Raw genomic sequence first — 22599 nt, forward strand, 5'->3', positions numbered from 1 at the left:
ATTTTGTAGCTGAAAATGAAAGGTGGATTTCACCTTTCAGGAGGGGCAAACTGCTTTGTTTTGCAAGTAAAAGGCCTGTTGCCTGGATGGAGTAGTTTGGAAATTATTGGAAAACAGTCTTGTGCTGTGCCTTTGAATGAAAGAAAGCCTTGTAACATCTGCTACTGTGGCATCTTCCAACTCCTGTTGCCTCATGCTGGCACAGTCCTCTTTTTGACCCCCTTCCCCAGTGCTGTGCTCGGTTCTCTCTGGGAAGGAGGTTCCAGCCCTTTTCCTCTGTCTGCTCCTTGTGTTGCTGCAAGTTCAAACCACTGACCAGGGTGGAGCAGGAAAAAACCTACAGAAATTGCCTACAGAGGGCATTTGGCTGTTAGTTCAATGCCTATTAAACTTAATAAAATCCACTTAGATGCTCTCCCGGAAAAACCAGTCTGATACTTTACATAAATCTTACTTTGTTTACCACACTTGCTTTAAAAACAAACGACAAACCCCACCACATCAGAACACACACAACCACTACTAGTTAGGCTTTAAAATACATTGAGGTAACTTTGGACAGAAGTGGCAGTGTTTATTATGCTAATTTTTGGCCAACATATTTTTTAATGTGTGGAGTCTTAATAGATTGCAATGCTTAGGGTTTTGTTTCTGTACTGTCAGACAGTGGTGCCAGGGGTTGGGAAGGCTGGAATGAAGTGGGTTTTTTTCACAGGCAAGAAGAAATAAACTCCTGGGACCTGAAAAAACAGTTCTTCCTTCGGTTTGACAGAATGATATCTGCTCTAAACTGATATGTTAATTGAGTCTGGCAGCCCCCATTTAATTGTGACTCATTGCAAATGATCGAGTTAGTCAGCTCCTCAGTTCAGGTCTGGTTTTGTAATGAGAATAAAAGAAAATAGGTAGCACACATAGTTTTGCTTTCTTTCCTAAAAAGCTCTGCTATTTTGAATGTTTAAAGGTTTATGGTTTCCTTGAATTTTTTTTTTTTTTTGGTCAATCTATTTCACACATTTTTGACCATGACAATTTTAGACTCTACCTGTGAAATTCAGTCTCACAATTGCTGTAATCGCAACCATTCCAGATTTAAATGCACATAGGAAACAATTAAGAAGAACCAAACATATTTGGCACAGTTATACTGTAACAATAATGCCAGTAAATTTCTGTACTGGCCAGTAAAAAGAACAGTGATTGTGACAATGAGTAGCCCCAGTGTCTGGAACCAGACTCATCCCACGTGATGCTGTTGTTGAGTTAGAACAAAAACAAGTGTTGTGACTTCTTTCCACAAAGGGGGGATCAACCTCATGAAAAATCTGCAGCCTCTAAATCTTTTTAGGCTGAAGAATGGAGGTGAAAAATAGTGAACTAATGAACTAATGGAGGAGATTACCCTCACCTTACGTACCTGTAGAAAGTAATCAGTCACTTTTACCTTCTAATTTGTATTATTCTTGCTATTAAGAGAACTTAAGCTAGGCTGAAGTCTCATTTTGCTAGGAGTCAAAGAATTAGTTTAATTATACCCATATCAAAAAGACTTTTAGTCCAAACTAACCAAGTTGAGAAAAGAGAGGGTGGGAGGCAAATTAGGAACAAATGAATAACGATGCCTGCAAGGTCTTTGCAGAACTAGAATAGTTCTAAATCCATTTGTTTACTACCAATTACTTGCAGACCTAAAGAAATGTTCTCCCTCCAATTTGCCACTGTAGTCTGGCTTATAAATGTTAAGCTATACAGTGACTTGATTAAATACTCCAAAAGCATTTAACCTTTAGAAAATTCTTCCTGAATTCTGTAAACCAGAGTGTAATGCACCTGTGAAATTCTGACCATCGTGTAGCAACTCTTCTAATAACCACATGATAATATCTGATGTTTTTAAAAATGCTTTCCAAGAGGATAGAATACTTTTTAAAAAAAACTTTAAAAAGGAACGTGGGAGAAACTAGTGTCAGACATGAGTTCACAGAAGTCTCCATCGGTGCAATTCTGAACTCTTGAAAGGAAGGACCTGTTAGGTCTTCTGCTCTAATGGTCGTTTGTGAGCTCTCAGTGGTGAACAGAATGCTTGGAATTTGCTGTTTTGTGTGTGTGCTCATATATTGATAAATTAAAAAAATACATAAATAATAATCTAGGATTCAGTAAAAAAACCCACCTCAATATCTGAATAGCTTTAAAAGTTACAGTATAAATGGATATTGATGAGAAATACTGGTCAATAAAAGTCCTGATACTCCCACATAAATACAAGGAGGAAAAAGTGCGTTATCTTCATCTACGTAATATTTCATCTAGGAAATACAGGTTAACAGGACTGGTCCCTGATTCCTTATCTGAGACTAAAAGTTTAATTTTTGTGTTCTGACATCATATGGAGAAGCTAAAGCTTCCCTTTTTTCTGAGGTAAGGTATCACTGCAATGGCTATGCCTTTAGATATGATGGAGCTGTGTATAATTTACAACGTTAATCATTGGAAGCATGTAGTTATTTCTTTTGTGCTAATGCATAATGCTTCTTCTATTTGCTTTTGTAGGACAAACCTCCATCCATCAGTGGAGCGTTATCTTGCCAGTTCCCCCCCTATTTTTATTTAGCTAATTCAATCATTGCATTACTTAAAAGGATCTAATTAATCATTATGTTCGTAATCTTGGCTTTTATTGAGACCACAGTTAATTAAGTTTACAAATTGACATGGCAAAGTTTGATCCAGACAAATTGCCTCGGAAGAGGATTTGTATCCATAAAAATCTCTGGACCGATGTATTGTTGGCTCTCCCAGCTGGTGATAAGGATCTGGGCTGTACTGAGCTGGGGAGGGCTCCCAAGTGCAGCCATGTGGTGCACCACGACTTGATGAAAATACCTCCCCAAAGCAGAGCTCCTCCAAAATGTTTTGCAGTGAAAGAGGCTGGTCTTGCAAGGTGTTTAATTCCTGGCCTGTGGGGGGAATAGAGACCAACAGGGTCCTCATGGAAACCCTGGGAGACTCTGCCTGGCCCTTGTGGAAGGCAGTTCCTTCTCCAGCAGCTGCAGAATGGACTCAGAGCCCCAGCAGCTGCTGGGGGTGAAGTCTGTGAAGTCTCAGAGCTGCACCCCAACACCCTGTCTGCAGTGAGGGGTGGTGGGGCAGAGTCCCCCCCTGCACCAACGAGGTCCCACCCCGCTCCTGTGGGGTGTGGAGGTGCTTGTTCGGGGCCCAGGACGCTGGGGAGAGGCTGCTTGTCTGGCCTGGGGCTCTTACCCCACTGTTTGTCCCCAGGAGTGTCAATGGCAGGGTAGGGGGAGCCTGGGTGGGGGCTCTGCTTGGGTCTCCTCCTGATGGGATCCGCCTGGAAAAGTGTGCCAGGCTGCTGCTGAGAGGTTGGAACTGGGAGTGCTGGGAGGGAGGTTACAGGCCACAGGAATCACAGAATCAATTAAATTGGGAAGGACCTCTGAGATCCATGGCTAACCTTTCCTTAAACACCTCTGAGGACAGTGACTCCACCACCTACTTGAGCAGTCTATTGCAATGTCTAATCATGCTTTCTGTGAAGAAATTCTTCCTAATGTCTAACCCTAAACCTTCCCTGGCGCAGCTCAGGACTATGTCCCCTCGTCCTACTGCTGGTTGCCTGGGAGAAGAGGCTGATCCTCAAAGTGAGGCAGCAGTGGACAGGACTGAAATGGTCTGGTGACAGGGACAGGGGGAACCTCAGGAATGACAAAACGGGGCACAGAGATGCCCACGGTGTGTGAAAGCACAAACATAAGAAGTAACCCCTGGAGTAACAGAGACCTGGCTGGCCAGCTCGTGTGGCTGGAGCGCTGCTGTGGAAAAGCAGGCAGGGAAGGTGAGGAGGAGAAGGAGCAAAGTTAATGCAGGTGGAGCTGAGGAGTTGCCAGGCTGGTGGAGAGCCTGTGGGGCAGGGTCAGAAGAGAAACTTGGGGGATTGGGGTTTGTTACCCCAGCCCCCAAATGGTTCAGTGATGATGTTTCTAGAGTTACTTTGGCGATTTTGTGTGTGAGGTAATTGGGAATACATTAATAATGCAGTTAGAAACGTATTAAGCTTCCTGGGCATTTGTTCTGGAAAAATAAACCCATGCATGAGTGTTTCGATTTACTGGATCTCTTATTTTTTTTCCCCCCCAATACGATCAATGATGAATTTATTTAGAAGTGTTTTCCCTGCACTATCTGCAGGCTGTGCCAATTAGATACAACAACTCATTTAAAGTCTATTGTCCTTTGCAGAGGCCAGACGAAACACTGCAGGCTTTTTTGTTTATTTACTATGATACTGTTCATTCCATTCCCTTTTTTGTCTTGAAGCATTGATTCATTCTCCACTTTGCTGTCTGCTGTTGCAGTCTGAGCTCAGGAGATGACTCCAGTCACTACTTTAGGTGTACTAAGGGTCCTGAGATAACTTCAAGCCACTCTGCGTTCCCGTGGCTGCAACACAAATGGATGTGTGAGAGATGTCTCTGTTCCTCTGCAGTGTGGTGCTAAACAGTCTTGATTGCAATTAGACCACAGCTGGAAAGGGCAGGATGTTTGATGTATTCTGAGCCAGAACTGCATCTTTCAGGCGTGTTTGAACATTTTAGTGCAGAATGGCTTGAAGTGAGGCTGCAGTGAGTTTCCTAAACGACAGCACAGTGGTTCTGAAGCAGTTGGTGAGGTGGTTCCTTCGAAAGGCATAACAAGCTGGTGAATGAAGAACAAATTCATGCAGTGCCCACTAAAATGTCAGGCTGTTTTGCTGATCTGTGGTGGTATTCAAGAAAGGATGGGGGGAGAATAAGCAAACTGAAGTGTTTTATTCTTTAAAGAATCTTAAAAGGCAGATTGTATCCCTTGCTTTTTTGATTTTTCTTTTAATGATAAAAGTTTCCTAAGTATTTTGATTCTTAGTTTTTATGTATTTTTGTCTCCATCCTTAATTAAATGTTTAAGGAAATTAATGAGAAGTAACCTACTGTTTTATTCTGGATCAAGCGCTGTTTGTATCAGGTTGATCCAAAATAAATTAGTTTTGTGTTTTATTGTTTTCTAGCTGTCCAGAAAACTAGAATACTGCTGATTCACCCAGCTTTGCTCTTCTCCTCTGTTCCAGGAATATTTACACAAATAAGTCTTTAAAAAAATAGTAATTAAATATTAGATATTTTTGCCCTTACTATGAAAATAGGCTTGGGAAAAAAAAGCCTGAATTTAGATATATTGTTATGTTTTGTTAATTCTGGAGACAATAAAAGGTGAAAATAAGCTTGCTTTTTTAACATTAGTTATTGTGACTACAGTATAGAGCACATTCTTGCAGTTATATTTTTCAGAGTAATGTGCTATTACTGGAACTAAATTATTCGTATAAAAAGGATGATTGATCAAACACAAGCTACTATAATGTGAAGACTAGAACAAGGTCAAACTTATTTTACAAGTATATGGAAACTAATAAAATCAGTAAATTGCATATGTGGACAGATATTTTCACACATGAATATCATTGTTTTCATTGTTATATTTTGAAACCTGTTTTCCACTTCCCACTTTCTCATAGACTGCAATGTGCATTTATTCATCCTGGCCTGTAAGCAGTTTACAAAATGCTTTTTAATGGCAGTATTGAACCCAGGTCCTCAGTTAGATATACACTACTATATCATAGAAGAATTGGTATAAACTCCTTGCAGTATCTTGACATGTAAAGTAGAAATTATACTGTTTTAGTGATCTCTCCCAGGTACAAGCACTCTGTTTTCAGAGACAGATAATTCACAAAAAATTTAGAGCCAACAGAATAATAATCATGAGTAGTTTATCTGGTGAATTTCCCAATCAGTTGTGATATAAATAATTTATGTATGAATCCCAACATTGCATGCATTATCATTCCTAAACAGTGATTATACCTCGTTGGAGAATCTTTGGACTCCAGCTGTGTAATAAAGCAAGATAGAAGCTTTGTTAACTGTGATCTCCGTGGGGGCACAGTGGGACAGCAGCTCCCTCCTGCTGCCCTGTTCTCTGCCAAGACACTGCAGACCCAACCTATAAACTCTTGGAGAAAGAGGCAGGGAAAAGCAGTACATTCAATGTGAAAGCTGGGTATCCATTCCTGAAGGGAGTGGAATGCTGAAATACCTCATTGACTGCCCCATTTTAGGAATCAAACAGTAGATAATACAGACAATAAAGAGAGATGGCTCTTGGTTAGAGCCTAGACTGACACACTCAGTATTAGCTTAGTAGGGAGCTGGAAACAAGCACAGACCATTAGTTTTTGGGCAAAGGGAATCTTCTTTTAACCATGACAACTTCTTAGCCAGACCTCTCAATCGTATATATTAATAATTTTACCACCACAGTAAAAAAAAACAACAAAAAACCAAGACGGTTAAGTGCTGTAAAAAGCGGATTAACATGTCATGCAACTTCCCTGACCGATCACACGGACAACACGGCCTGATGTAGATGTAGAATTTAACCATCTACAGTATAATCAATAGCAAAGAAGAGCAAATATGAAAATTAGTGTCATGAGTTTTATAGCAGATGGCAGGTTGCCATCTGATGCTCTGCTTAGTAGTGACACTGTTCTGGCTGTGTTATGGTCACAGATCCTGCTTTGCTTCTATAGAAAGATGCAACTGTACACAGGTATATAGAGAATACTTATAGGGGTTATTTGCTAACACATCAAAGAAACCCACATCAATTTTTTCATCAGAGCAGGGACAGTACAGGTCCCAAAGCTGGAGCAAAACTTTTTTGATCTGCGTAGGATGGGGCATGGAAGCAGAGTGACATTCTTGTCTTCTAATCTTGTTACAAGCAGAGTTGATTACCCAAATTCTCTTTCTACTCATTATCTGCTTGTATTTGACCTCTCTTGTGAGTTCATCCTTGAAACCCAGGGGCCAATACTGTGTATCATTGCTCATTATCTCTGCTTATTGCTGTGGCTTTTGCAACATGTGGTTTATTAGTTGCTTGCAATAGCAGATCAATATCACTTTTCAGACATGTAGAATTTTCTCCCTGTATTGGGATTTCTTCCCATTGTCTAAACTCAGAAAAGTGGGGAAAGAGGAATCTGAGAGACCAGGTCAGAGCAGTTGTGGTCTGTGTTCAGCAGCCACTGAGAGGCTGTCTAGAAGCAACCAAGAAGTGGTTTATTTAGTTTCATTTGTGTTCTATGAATTTCCCATTTTCCAACCTGGCTGATTCTATGATTTCCATGCCCAGGGTTCCTATCCATTATCTTTACACTGTCAACTGCTCCTGGTTCTCTTTTGTTCTGGGTAAAATCCTTTAGAGACAGGAGGTGCATTTCCTGGGATGGCTTCAATTGGACACACCTAGTTTTGAACGTGCATTGCTTTGGTGTCTGACAGCTGGCCCCAAGTTTGGCATGTGCACACAGGGGAGGTGAACAGGTGCACTGAAGCTTCTTCAGTATTAATTTGAGAGGGTTGTCTCTTTTGTATTTAGATATTTATTCCTTGCTTATAACCTGTCGTCACACTACTGTGGCTACAGTGTGGGGCTTGAATTTTTTTCCTGTTGATTGCTTTTTCTGTTAATTTTCAGAAAATCTTAAGCAAATTTTTACTGCAGGTTTCCAACTGTTGAAAACTCATTTCTAGTTCAGCTGCTGCTACAGTTTAGATTTTACCAGGACTTTAAAAAATTGATTGCTGTAATGATTTGTTGAAGGCTGTTTATTGTCCATTATCTGAGACATGGTTGAGAATCTTAGTTACTTGTTTTACATTTTTTTGGCCAATATTTTTATCTATTTCTCATTATTTTAGTTACATAATCGGTCACTTACATTATTAAGGATTTAAATGAATGTTTTAATTTTACACTTTAAGCTCTGAGCTCCTCATCTCATTATTTTACTTATTTTTAAATCTTCTCAGCAATATACAGGGGCCTGCTGCAGTTTCTTATTCTTGCTGTCAAATTATATGATTAAAAATTAAGAGAATTTGTAAAACAAATGAATTCCATAACATGATTATTGAACTAGATGAAGGGTAGAAAATTATGAAGATTTACAAAATTATGAAGAATTATGTTCTCTATTTTGCATTTCTAAAAAAGAAAAAAAAAAGGAATGATTGAGACTTAAAATTTTGGCCTATTCTGTGTTCATTGATTAGTGTAGGTGAAGCCTCATGTGTATGAGTAATTTATGGCAGTCTCCAGTACTGGATGTTGGGGAAAGAATTCATGTCCAAAAATTAAGATGCAATAGCCAGTCTTGTGCCAATTGTCAATGTTACTTTGCTCAACATTTATTAAGATCTAATTTAGCTGTGAAAATGTTTATGTTGTCTCAGCTGTGTGTAGGGAACACCATCCTAAAGCGGGTCTATTTGGGTGGCACTGAGCTTCACACTGTCAAGTTTAAAAACACTACTACCCCTGTTTTACTTGGAAGAGCAGCTGGATACTCTGAACACCTTTGTGAGAGAAGTAATGGCATGAAAATTATTTTGTTTGCAACACAGGTACTTTCTCTCAGTGATCTCACAACTCCAGAAAGCAATTTGGTCAGGATTGTTTCCTTGGAGCCGTGTTCAATATTTCACGACTTGAGACCCAGATAAAAAATACTTCGTCACATAATTTCACTGCTCACATTTTTTATGTATTTAAATAGAACTGAACAGGATGTTTTAGAAGAACATACTTCATCTAGAAATGCCAATTTGTCAAAACCGGAACTGTGTGGGAAAGGGCTGATTTGATCCTTTTTTTTTTTTTCCTGTGGAAAAAGCTTTAAGAAACAGATTTCAACTGCTGAGAGCATCTCATTTCAACATTTTCAACATGCAAGTGGCAGTTTTCTTGGCTTGGAAAAATATTTAAGCTATAATTAAATGCAATAAGAATAAAAAATGCAGAGAATTTTAAGAGAGTGAAATAATTCTAGTAAAGTAAATCAGACTTCAAGCACTTAAGACTTTAATTAGACTATATGGCTCTGCATCCACGCTGTTTTCAGTACTCCTGTGCTCAGATGCAGCCAGCTCATATTTCTTAATTTTCCACGACATACCCTTGGCCTTCTACTTCAAAACCATTCAAACTGGCAGTAAAATAATGCTACTTCCATTCAAAAAGAAAGTAAAACTCCTCTGTGGTTAGGTGGGTGCTGAACACTTGAGAAGCCCACCTTTGCTCCTAAGGCAGGATGTACCAGCCAGGAGATGGCTACTGGCTCCAGAGCTGCGCTGCCATGTGCTGTCAGTCCTCTGGTATTAAAAAAAACCCTCAAAATAAAACTGCTGCTCAAGTGGTAATTTCACTGGGAAGATTTGAATGCATTGCAATGTAACTTTGTATGGTCTTTTGGTGATGTTTGAGGATGTGTGAATTACTGCATGATAAATGCAAATTTTTGTGCGTCATTATTTATGAGAAGAGCTGGTGTAGAAAAAACCCACTTACCATCCTGTGTTGGAAGGTCCCTTGGAGTCACATCACAAGGGATAAACCCAGCAGGGTTCAGTAGGAATAACCCTGAAATCAGCAAGTTATTAGGAATTACTTGGGTTTTCATTTGACAGAGAAAATGTTCTTAAAATGTTCTTAAATGTTTAAAGAAAAAAACCAAAAAGCAAAAAAAAAGAAAACAACCTGCAGGAAACCTCCTATATAATTATTTAGTGGAGTTATATTCTTTTATACTCTTTTTTTTTGTGTGTATTATTAGCAACAATTAGACCAATCTGTTGAAAAGTCACTGCTTTGTGTTAAATTGTACGGTGTCTAAAGTCTTGAGAATATTCAATAAGGATCGTTGGTATACTTTGGTTGAAAGAGAGCTCAGGGAATACAGGATTTTATTTTTCCAGGCTGTGATTGACTCAAATGAGTTTCTTTTTGGCCAGCTAAGTATTGTTAGAATTGATGTTGTCATGTAAAACCCTGCTTTGCTAGACTTTAGAGATTCCTCTGTGGACCTGTAGAGAAGATGGCTTTGGAAGGTTATTTGTTCTTGTGTGCCATGATCAACCTTTCCTGATTCCAGAGTAACTGTAAGAAGGAAATGGTTACTTTTAAGACAATTAATGGCCCCATTGTCATTAAGTAAATTACAAATGTTCTTATTATAGTGTAAATCTCACAGTACTGAGTTATTGGGTTGTAAAACATTGTAGAAAAATACAGGAGGCACAGTAGAAAAATAATAATGAGTCAATGCTGACATAATGATGAGGTGCACACAGAGAAAAGTTGGACACGTTGGTGGTTCAATATATATTGACTGAATATATCAATCCTGAGCTGCTTGGTAGTCAAAATGTAAATACAGTCTTAGAAATTATTGTGTGAAGTCGAACACAAGTTGCATTTTGTCTCTTTTCACAAAGATGTAGATTCACATGTGGAATACAGTGCATTATTCTGATTCTCATCACCTCCCAAAGCAGAAGTAGAAAAGAGGGATGGTGTATCTGGGATGAAGGAGAGGGAGTGGCTTCTATATGTAGGTAAAATAAAGGTATTCTGAAGAGAATAACTGGACTTTGAAAAGGCTGTGTATATGTGTAAATTCTACTTACCTCTAAAACCAAGAATTGTGACTTAAACTGGAGAACAAGACAGCACAAGGTTTAAAGCAAAGAAATTATTTCTAAATGTACTACAAAGTATAAATCATGGAACCACCTGTAAATAGCTGTGAAGACAAATACACACGAATTCACACTGGATTAGAGAAATTCATGGTCAGGTGTATTGGGGGCTGTTGAATAAGAGGTTCAGAAGAAGGTTCTGGGTTGCAATACCTGAGGCAATAGGAAACAGGAAAGGCCACCCCCTGTGCTTGTGAGGGGATAGAAAGAAACAATTTGAGTTACAGGGAAACCCCTTAAGATTCTGTTGGGTGTAGCATCCATACCTGTGTGTGCACGTGTACACATGCATTATTTTCCAGAGGCTACCTGTGGGTTATTGTCACTGTGAAACTGTGAGGTCTCTTTCTGCTGTGTATTAAGTGGAAGATTTTCTTTTGTCTCCTTTGGGCTGTCATCTGTTAGAACTTGGTTTTGCAACTTATTTGCTGTGGAGGATAGGATCATACTGCTTAACTACTCACTGGGACAGGGAAGCACAGTCTAGAAATAACAGCTGTGGGGACATTCAGAGGCAGTGCCAGGCTTTCGCTGTGATTACAAGTGTGTGAGGATTGCATGTCCTCTGCTGGTTTCCTGCACTCAAATTTGAGAATGGACATCTTGGATCCTCCCTGTAATAAAAATCCTTTCTTGTTTGATTCCAGTTTGACTTGAGCCTTTCAGGGATTAGGAGTATTAAAAGGGTTGAGCATGACCACGGGGAAACAACTGCTGTCTGTTAGTAATCCCTCTGTGATGCAAAGCAAGGATGTGCAGGTTGCAGAGAGCTGTAGTTTTTGTCTGAGGAATGGAGAGGTCAGTGATGCCAGGCTTTTGATGAGGAGTTGACTGTAAAATGTTAACCAGTACAGGGAGCAGGAGTGGTTGCACTGCCCCAAAGCAAGCTGAGAAATGTCTGTTTAGCTCTAAATACAGGCTGTGGTTTCAGAGTTTGTGATTCCCGGTGCTTTCCTGGATGTCATGTGTTTGGTTTTATATGGCCTGCTGCAGTTGATGTCATAAAAGACTTGTGAGCTTAGGAAGGCTTTCATATACATGTAATATAACAAAATGCAGGAAGATGCACTTGGAACTTTATGGATTTAATCCCTTCATTTAAAAAATAAGCTATTCCACACAAGAGATGATTTTTAAGATGTTTAGGAGGTTCTCTCTGATCACTTCAAGGAAAGAGAAAGTATTCTGGGACAGATACAAAAATGAAGACAAAACAAACTGACATTTGTAATAGTTCAACAACATTCACCTTTGAAAATTAGAAATGGGAAGTCTTGCAAATAGATACATTAAAACCACATCTACTTGAAGGGCTTTTAGCATGGAAATTAGCTTTCTATGGCCCGACCTAAGAGAGATTTTGAGGCTTGCACACACCCCTGCCCAGGCTCTGCTTGCAAGGCACAGGGTGCACCTGTACAGCAAATGCAGGTTATTGCCCCCCTTAACCTGGGAGGGGAACATGGGGCAAAGAATTTGGAAGGGCTTATTATTGGGAGCACAGAATGCCACCAAGAATGGTATCCTATATGAGAGCCTGTGCTGGGAGGTTCCTAAGATACCACCCACTGCTCAGCCTTGCTGTTGGGTCTCTGCAGTCACAGCAGCACCACAGGCACGGCTCTGAAAACTCTTATTTAGGTTTGAACACAGAGTCAGACTTAGTTCTGAAGTCTGATCACAAATAAAAAGAAAGCGCACATTGGAAAAACAAACTCTTAATCTGGTTTTGAATAGCAATTATGATGCATTTAGCATAAAATAATAGTTACGGGAAAAATAGGTTTTGTTTTCCATTTGCAGCAGCGTGGTTCCCTGTGAGATTTAATTAATGGCTCTCATTTATTCTTATTTCTCCCTATTCTGCAAGTGCTGAGTATAAAAGAGCACATTTAATTTGGCTTCTAGGCAGCAAACAAGTTCATTTAATGTTGATATAGAAGCATCTCTTTGGATTTCAGAGGGAAAAGAGAGGAAGGACCATGGAGGGGAAATGTGATTAGTACCATTGATATCATAGACAGCTTGAATGGCTTTAGCAATCAGGGTGAATTTTTATGAAAACCGAGTCTATAGTACAGCACAACAATTCAGAGAATGGGAATTATCTCCCATAGTGCATGAGACAAATGGAGGCCGAAAGCTATAACCCACTTAACCTGTATGTAACATTTTGTCTTTTGGGGATGTAGGAGATGTTAGAAACACACCTATCCTCTCTTTTATCTTTTTCAATTAAGATAATAAGATTTCCCTTGGATAATGTTGTCTTGAGGAATATATTTCAAAGTTAAGCAGGTCTTCCTGTTGGATAAGACAGGCTACACTGCACATTTCAACCTGATATTGAAAGGGTCAGAGAAGCCAATCTGCAAAGTTCTTCCTACAAACACAGAAAGCAGGTAGTGCAGTGGGTATTGATTGATGGATTAAACAAGTCTGCTAGAGGCCTGTATTCCTTAAATTAATGGAATCTTTGCTACAGGCTTTCATTTAATTCAAGATCAAACCTTCAGGCTTTCATTTCTACCGAGCTTGGTAGCAGAGCCACTGGCATCCAGAGCTGAAATCCAGTGCTATAAACTCAGACCTGCCTCTTTTACGTGAAAAAGGCTGTTCTTTAAAGGCAGATTAACTTCTTCTGAGGAGTGAGTGGTTTGCAGGAGAGGCTGGAGCTGAAAGCAGCAGCCTATTGTTTTATGTGGCAATTATTTAGTGCTTGTGCTTGATTCATGAGGTCTAGAAAGAAGATCAACATGAAAAAGTTTTGTTCCTATCTTGTGATACTCAAGCTAGCAAAAGAGAGAATGAAAATAATAATAAAGATATGGAAACATAAGTTAGGGGTAAAAATTGGTCAGGATTCATTGCAAAGGGCTTAGTAGGCAACAGTGAACCCTGAGGATTTCATGGTACCAGAAGGATAAAGAGCAATAACACTTCAGTTTCCTGATGACTGTACATAAGATGATGCTTTGAATCCTACTCAGTCCTGTTTAACATCATCTGCTCTCCCTGCAGGTCAGCCAGTATGGAAGCACAGGTATCTCTGCTTTTCATGACATGAATAATTTGTTGAAAAAGATTCAGAATGGGAAATAGGGATTTATATTTTGTCTGCTGTAGTTTTATCATTCATCAACTCTTTCTTTGCCTTTGGCAGTGGACGTATTGTCCTCTGGCACAGTACTAATTTTTGTTCATTTGGATTCTCTTAATTTCTTTTTTTTTTTCATATTTGTTGCAGCTTAAAGACATGGGACTCAGACAACTTATGAATGCCATAAGCTTGGGCTGTTTATTCCCTCCCTGTTCCCTTTTTAAAAATATTTTTTATTATATTTTGTGGTAGAGTTTTAAAACCCAACGCTATTGGCAGGAGTGGCTGGCTGAGCTGAGTAGCTGAGGGCCATTTGGCCTCTGTGCAGATCTCTCTGCCCTGCAATGCTGTGCAATTTTCACCTCTGATTCTCCTCACCAAATGTCCTCCCTGGTCCATGTCTCAGCCCTGGGGAAATGCACAATAGCAGCATATTCACTCACCAGGTGTTCCTCTTTCTGGCTCTAAGAATAGCTTATAGTATGTGACTCCTTTATCACCATTGATATGTCATTTTCCAGCAGCTTTGGCTCTTGTCTGCTCTTTTGTACTGGTTGGGGTAGTCCTGAGTATGAGAGAAACCGGAAGGTTTTTTCAGGCACAATTTTTGAATGAGTTTGAGACACGAAAAAGGAGATTATTTGACCCGCACTCTGTGAGGTGAAAGGCAATGGCTGCTGCTTTTGACCCCTGAGTGGATATGTAGCTTCACAAATGAAACATTTAAAGAAAGCAACGTTCTGGGTCTTAACATTCAGTGTGCTCATTTCTAATACATGAATAAAAAGCAAGAAAAAAATTACAGTGAGAATAAACAGTTCTTTGCACACATTTATCTCTGGATTCATGAGGCACCTGGCCTTGGGAAGCAGTTTGGATAGAAGACTGCAAATGTGCTTTATTCACTGTTTTTATGAGCTGCATTCGGAGAGTATTATTCAGGATCAGAGAAGTTCTTTTTATTTTATTCCCTGACTTAGCCCTCCATTTTATTCTCAATTAGTTGAGCTATCTGACCTGCTACAATTTTACTTTTTTTTCCAGGAGAAAAAACACGGAGTTGCTCTGATTTGCATTGGCTTTCGGATTCATTTGGCTTGCTGGAAAGTGCCTAATACAAAATCAAAGCAGCAGATGTTACTTGCTGAATTTCTCTCCTGCTCACATACCTGTGAGCTCTTGCCATAAATTCACTATAGGGGCTGCTCTTGGCCACCTTCCTGGGTTTTTTTTTAATGTCACTGTCCTTTGGCAATACATAGGTCTTAGTGAAACAAGATGTTGTTTTTCTCTGCAAGTTGTATGTGTTTTTCTTCTCAGTCTGCTGTGCATTTTAGACAGGCTGTGAGCTAATGATAAGATTGCTAAGGTGAATTCCCAGATCACCATGTTTTCTGCCACAGATGAAAGGCCACATAAATATGTTTTTCTGGCTCCTTTCTCAGATATAATTTCCCTGTTCTCTCTTTTTCCTCTGCATTCTGCTGGCAGTATGGAATTACAGTATTTCTATTTACCTACATGACTTTCTTCACAGTGTTACCAGGGTGCAGTTATTAATTAATCATTACATATTTTTTCCCAAAATTCCAATTTATAATTAAAACTTTGCTCCAATTTGCATTTAAATTTGTGCAAAATATTTAAGAGTGTTATAATAAAATTAGCTTCCAAAAGTGTCAAGTAATGCCTTTTCCAGAAGAAAAATATTTGCTTTCAAGGGACAGATGTTTTAGAATTTGCTATATCCTCTCTCCAGCAAGGGCATCCAGACTAACCTTAAAAATAAGGAAAAGTACTGAGAACTCTGTTTTGAGCTTGCTCTTCCAAGACTGCCAAGGCTCCTGTTCTACAACTGGAAAGCTAGAAACTTAGGACAGAAGTAGTTTAATGCTGAGTGTCTGCAGCCTCGTACCAGAGCTTCTTTGTGGGACCTTGTGCCATCAGGGAATATTTGATCATCTGTCCCATAAACCCCAGTTACATCAGGGTTCTGACCACTTCACAGAGTGCAAGTACCTAGCCAGTAAAGGATATCTTAGCCCACTTTGTTGGCAATAGAAGTATTGAATTTAAACAATTTCCTTGTTGAATGGGAATATTTAATTTGGGTCCGTGTAGGCAGATGGAAAGAAGGTGCTTGTTCACACTGCTGGTTTTAAGGAACAATAAAGTTCCTTGACATTCAATTGTAAATGCAAGTTTATGCAAGATCTGCAACACACGTCCTAAGGCAAAACTGAGGTCCATTTGGGAATTTGAATCTAATTAAAGTTTTCCTGGAAACTTTTTTGTTGGGGTCAAGTTGTGGAAAGAACAATTTAACCCTTCTTGATCCGTATGCAGTCAATCAAGTTAATGATGTTCCTATTATTTTGGCAAGGGGTCAGAATATGTGTGACATATATAGAACTGTGGCATTCCCTCACAGTAGGTCCTCTGGCACTGAAAGAGCTGATGACATTTCATGAAATGCAGTTATGTAAAGCATTGCTGGAGGCAAGACTGTGAAGATAAAGCTTTGCTGTTTCCAATGCAGAAAAAAGTTCTAATATGTTTATCTAGTCTCAATTGTCATCAAAAGTAGCCTGGCCTTATTAGTTACAGTTAACAGGACTCTTCAGTTCAGTTACAACTGAAGGTATTTCTTAATTAGTGGAACAGGGATGCAAAATTATTCTCAGTATTTAAAGCTGGTTGTACTCATTCATAGCTTATTGAACTAATTAGAATCCCCAGACAACCTCTTATTTTTATCTGAAAGAATAGTGTTCCACATCTCATCACTGGTTTAATATTTCTTTTAAAGTGAACTGCTGTGGAATCCAAATTTAGAAAGGAACTCTGAACAGGGACAGTTTTTGCACAGCTTACCAATGAATTGTTCATGAATCATCCCACGACAGATTTAGATGAGTAATGTATTTTTGTAACAAGCAGTACATACATCTTTGTCAATCTTCAGGTTTAATTGGGAATACACTCAACTCTCTCTAGTGCCACATGTAATACAATTTTGGGGTCCTGTGTGATTAAAATGGGAATTATAGATGTCAGTGACATTACACTGATGCTGTGTTTCCAACTGTGAGTTGGAAAAATAGCATGTGTAGGCAAGGAAGGAAAAGTATCACCTTGCAATGATACCTATCTGAAGGTGTATTGAATTTCTGCAACTTGAATCATTCCTGTTTAAATTGGGAAAAGTTAGTTGAACTTGATCAGCGAAGGATAGAAGTAGGTTTTCTTTTTGTTGGTCTTACTGACTTTTAAAAAGTTTTGTGTTCCTAATGCTCCTGTTGGTAACTCTGTTAGCTGTGGTCAAACAACTCCTGTGAGCACAGTGAGGTTGAAAGTGCATTTACTTGCTCAAGAACTAGGACTCTAATGGCTGTCCTGCTAATTTTTACTTGATTATTTTATTTATTTTTTTTTTATGGAAAGATTCTCAATGGCAGGCCTCAGGAAGCCTGGGATTAGATTTTATTCCCTTACACTGACATATGGTAAAGTGGGTTTGTACTGACCACATAATTTGCAGTATCTGTGTACCTCAAGGTGTGAAAGCACTGTTTGAAAGCTACAGTAGATTCATGCTGGAAAATTGTTATCTCAGTTAATGAGTGAATAAGACAGAGCAGAGAAGAAAATTATGAGCCAAACAAATGGATTGTGACAAGCAGTCTTTGTGTAAATTACTGCACATAACTGCATAGTATTTCCTGCAAATTGTGCTCTACAAGTTGAAGATCTAATTAATGAAGTACTATAGCAGATTAGCATCTGAGTCATTTTTCTTATTAGTAATCCCCAGTGCCAGCTATGATAGTTTTATTACCTTGCTTGGGTTTGGAGGTTTATTTATGGAAGCTGTGGTCACAGGCCAGTAGAGTTTTTATGGGTTTGGTTTATTTTTTTTTTTATTTTTATTTTTTTCTGATGCTTTAGTCTAAAGTTATCACTGGTTAGGCTTGCTGTGAAATATCAACTTTTCTTTTCTAGGTCATTCTAGAGATTTGGAGATTTCTAGACTTGAAATGACATCTGTGCACGCACACACACACAGGCACACACATATATGACATTTTCAAGAGAAGCTCTCTAGAAAACCAAACTGGGGAATGGTAGCCTATGAACTGGTTCATGTTGGGTACCCCCAACTTCATATTGATCTGGGTGAAGAAGGCAGAGATACAGATCAATGACATGGTGCATGGTCAGCTTTCTTCACACACGTCTGCTTACAGGCATGAACTGGTTCATGCAGCAGAACAACATGATTTTCTAAGTCAAAGAGTTCTATTCAAATACATAAATATATGTGAATATATCACTTGGCTTCAGCTTTAGGTCAAATCTACTACAGATTTCATAAACATAAAAGCAGTGAGGATCCCCAAGTTGCCCATTCCACCTAAGTGCTACCTACTTTTCCTGGAGCAATCAAGGACCTTAGTCCCAGGAGTTCTTCAATAAAAATACAAACAAATAAAGTGAAGTCTCGATCACCTTAGTCCATACCCTTAAATTAAATACTGTTCCAACACTCGTGGAGCCTCTGCTGCAGCGTGAGCTTTGTGCCGGATCTCTTAAACTTGACAAAAGCAGTGGGGTTGGATGGCAGTGCTGCAGCTGAGCGTGGATTGATTCTAACAGGATTTAGTGATTTATTGCATCAGGTGTAACAGCACGGTACAAGGTAGCACGCTATGATTAGATTTAAGCGACATAACTCAATGTGATGGCTGAAACGTCAGGAGGGGAAGGCATCCATTTTTCTGGTCAGCCAATATTAATTCCCCTACCTGATGTCCAGCATAATTTTTTCAAAGAATCAGAACAGTGGGGGAAAGTTCACAAGAAGAGGTATACGTAGTTTTTCTGAACAAGCAACATCATGAACAGAATGATTTATAATAGACCTATAACAATCTAAGTTTATATCTAGCTGTTTTAGCTGTAACTAGCAGTTAGATGGAATCATTCAAGACCAAATCATCCTTAATCCCAGTTCAGAGCTTCTGTTCTTACAGCCCATCTGTTCACATGACAAATTTGTCAAATTTCAGAAGACTGTTGCTCTGTAATTTTACCATACCCAAAAGTGCTGCTGCATAAATAAATCAAAGTGAAAACTGGTGAACTTTGGCCTTGGGATAAAATATTTTACCCATTATATCTTCAGAACTTTATTTTTTGATTCTCAGTTATTTGATGTTAACTCTGGTATATTTATTTTTGTTTCTGGAAAGGAATACTCATTAATTTACTCATTTTTTTTCTCACGAAATCCTTTTGTTCCGAACCATTTTAGCTCAGTCGATTAGAGCATGGTGCTGCTAACACCAGGGTTGTGGGTTTGATCTTTGGATGGGCCATTCACATAAGAGTTGGGCTTGATGATCCTTCTGGGTCCCTTCCAACTCAGAATATTCTGTGACTTGTGTGAGATTTCACTAGCTTGTACCTCCAATCCTAAAAGGTGAGACACCTGATTCAACTCTGAAAAACAATTCAGGCATTCATCAGGTAATAAGTTATGCCCAGTAAGCTAATTAAATAGGGCAGAACTGTTTAATTTATTTGGGTTTATTGATTTATTTTTTTTTTTTTTGGCCATGCCAGAGGTTCTGGTATCAGAACAAACACCAGCAGAAATGCAAGGATTTTTGTATAGTAGGCAAGTGTGTGGTAGGGATTGGACTAGGCTGGTCTGTGCACCCATACCTTTCTGTGCAAGACAGCATCAGCATCTGGGGTTTGCAGCTCCAGTTTGAAGTGGAAACACGGTGTTCTGTACTTCAAGGCCCCTGCACCTTGTGTAGCTCTTCTCTACAGTGCTGCTGCTGGAAATAAAATAGAACTGTAGATGCTTCTGCACCTTAATGGCACCTCTGCATTTCTACATGGCATCCTTCTGTAGCCCTTGGCCTCAAGGCCATCAATGGCTACACATTTCAGTGATTTTATGCTGAAATCTCTTTGTTTCCAACCTACTACAGAAATATTTGCAGGAGAATGACAGGATTTGGCTTTCAGTGGCAGGTGTAGAATTCCCCTTCCTGCAGAGACGTGGGCATGTGTCATGTCCTTAAATTCAATCTGGGGCTAAAGGGTGATCCAGGTTCTGCAGTCCCTGACTCTCAGTAATGAGCTCTGTTCCAATTTCCTGACTGCAACTTTCTTCCACGTAAGAGTTCTGAGGAAGAACCTCATAGACCTTCCTACCTTCTTGAGGCACCAGAGAGCTTCCACCATGTGGAAATGTGTGAGGGCTATTGCAAAACTCTTTTTAATGAGAGTCTGTGGGAAGAACTTGCACAGCATGGCAAAGATGAAGCTTATTAACTGAAGAGACAAAGTAATTTCTTTAATGGTTCTTTTCTTAATACTCTCCCTTAAGCAACTTCTGAATTATTTCTGTGGGTTTTTTTATTCCCTGGCCAAATAAGGGCAAAGAGTAAGAGGCCTTTAGGAAATACTGGTACCAAAGAAAGTTGTTTGGTTTGTGGTTGAATAAAATACTCCATTATCATGAAGCTTCTGGAGCTATCAATAGCCTAGAAGATCTTTTAGGAGTTAGCAGTTTAAGCACTTCTAGGTTTTTTTTTTCCAGTAAGGAGTGTTGGTAACAAAGAGAACAAATTGGCTCAGGAAGTTGGTGTGATATAGCTGCAAACCTCTGAAGGGTTAATTTTGATGGGTCTCATGAGATCCATCTCAGTTTTGTTCTTTGCCATAGTGGTTGTTCTGCCCTCCTGTGAGTGCGTGCAAAGAAGCCTTTAATGAGGAAGAAAGCCTAATCATTGGGATGTCGTGCCTTGATCTCCTTTTTTAAGGCCACCACAATTTAATATGCAAATAAGATATAATTACTAATGGGTAGTCAGTCATTTGGAACAGAATTTTCTCAGCCAGTCATTGCAACTTACTTGTTCTACTGAGGAAAAAGTCCTCTATGGAAAGAGAACAAGATTTACTCTGAAAAGAGGTAATGAGATGGCACATGACCATTAATGCATGGAAGTGCATTCATAAGTTGTCCATCATGCCCACTGACACCTGCACACGTTTTCTGGGTTCTGTCTTGATAAACTGAGCTTGTGAAAATTCCCTGCACCATTTCAAAAGTAAATGACTATCTGTGGGTTATTTGTCTGTGCCACTGAAATTGTATTCTCAGCAATGGATTAGAGTGCCAGGGTGCATCACACAGGAATGATTTTTAGAGTGAGCAACCTTCATTTAGAGTGTGTGGAGTACCAGAGTATGTGGGGAATATCTGAACAGGTTGTTCTGTGGTCACAGGGGATCCAGTGTCTGAGTACAGAGTTCTGGGAAAGAATTTTATCAGTGTGTTACTGAGTATCTGCTGCTTTCCATGTGTGAGATGAGAACGTGCTCTCTGTTTTGGAGATCTTGCCTAGACACCCCCTATCAGGCAGCTCTAGAGCTGTGGTTCAGATTGGTCCCTTGACAGGCACAGTTCTACTCAGCACATTTTGGCTTATTGTTTTGTGCTTTGGTTGGGAATCTGAAGTGACTTCTTGCTTTGTGTGCTAAAAATAGCCATGGCCTCAGGGTGTGCAGGTGTGCCAGGTACTGTGTGCATTGTCCCTCCCTGCTGGCTGGGAGGATGCTGAAGCAGCAGGTGGTTCATGCTATAACCCACAGCTCTTGTGTTCCACCTGTCCAGAGGGTTGAGGGATCTCTTTAGCGTTGCCAGCAAGCAGCTGGGCTTTCTTCTAGGAAAACTTGATCTTTACATGTTAATGCAACAGCATGACCTTAATTCCTGCACCACGATTGAATCTGTAGAAAATCTTTTGTCTGTCCCTCTTATGCCCCTTTCTCCCCCTCCTGCTGCTATCTGCTTCTGAGCTCTACAGTTTCTATTTCTTTTTTCCTACTCCCTTAATTAAAGTTCTAATGCAAAATGTTCTCAGGAAGAAAATATCCAAGAGCTATTCTCTGACAATCAGTGAGAAGTAGAAGTAGTGTGTGTTAATTGGCTATTGTTTGTTGGGAAAAAACACCAATTAGGTTCTAAAAGTTTGGCTCCAAAAGAGGTTTGACCCTTGTGTTTCAGGATGACTACAGCAGCCAAAACTTGTAACAAAATCTTTGTGGGTTTAATTTCTACTGTTACCACGATGAGACACAATTTCTAGAGAGCAGAATGGGGCACAGGATTTGCTACAGACAGCTTTTCTCACTCTGCACCTGAACTGTCTGTTGATAAACTTTGGCATATTCATTAATCACACCGATTTGATGGCAGACCAATTTCACTGGGTAGATTTTATGGATACTGTTCACTAAGCCACCCTTATTTAAGTATTTTCTTGTTCAGATCTTGTGGCTGGCTGGCTGGATCAATGAAAAACACTTAATGCTTTTTCAGTTACTGTTTAAATAAAGCCCAGGTTTGAATAAGGCCACACCAGCAGCAGCTTTTAGCTGGCAAAGTGATATTATTCAGAGGTGTCATGTTGTGCCATTCTGTCAACAGAAGTCCTTAAAAAGAACACAACTTCAGTGGCAGAAATGGGCTTTTATTACAAAATTGTCCTGTTTGTGTGTAGCTCCCTGGAACACCAGTTTGAAACTGAACTCTGACAACACATCTATCAGTATTTCATTGTTGCAGCAAATAGGTGGGTGATTTGGTTTATTTGTTTTCATTAGTTGCTCTTTTGGTTTTTTTTCTGGAAACAGTGGCTAAATCATTTTGAATGGATTTATGACTCTCATTTTTCTTCTGTGGGCACTCTTGTGGCAGCAGTGTGGTCTCAGCACAGTGTCAAAATGCCCTTATTGAAAGAAGCAGAA

Source organism: Pipra filicauda, unplaced genomic scaffold, assembly GCF_003945595.2.
Source record: "Pipra filicauda isolate LSUMZ 115617 unplaced genomic scaffold, ASM394559v2 scaffold317_size908105_pilon, whole genome shotgun sequence".
NCBI classification, from domain to species: domain Eukaryota; kingdom Metazoa; phylum Chordata; class Aves; order Passeriformes; family Pipridae; genus Pipra; species Pipra filicauda.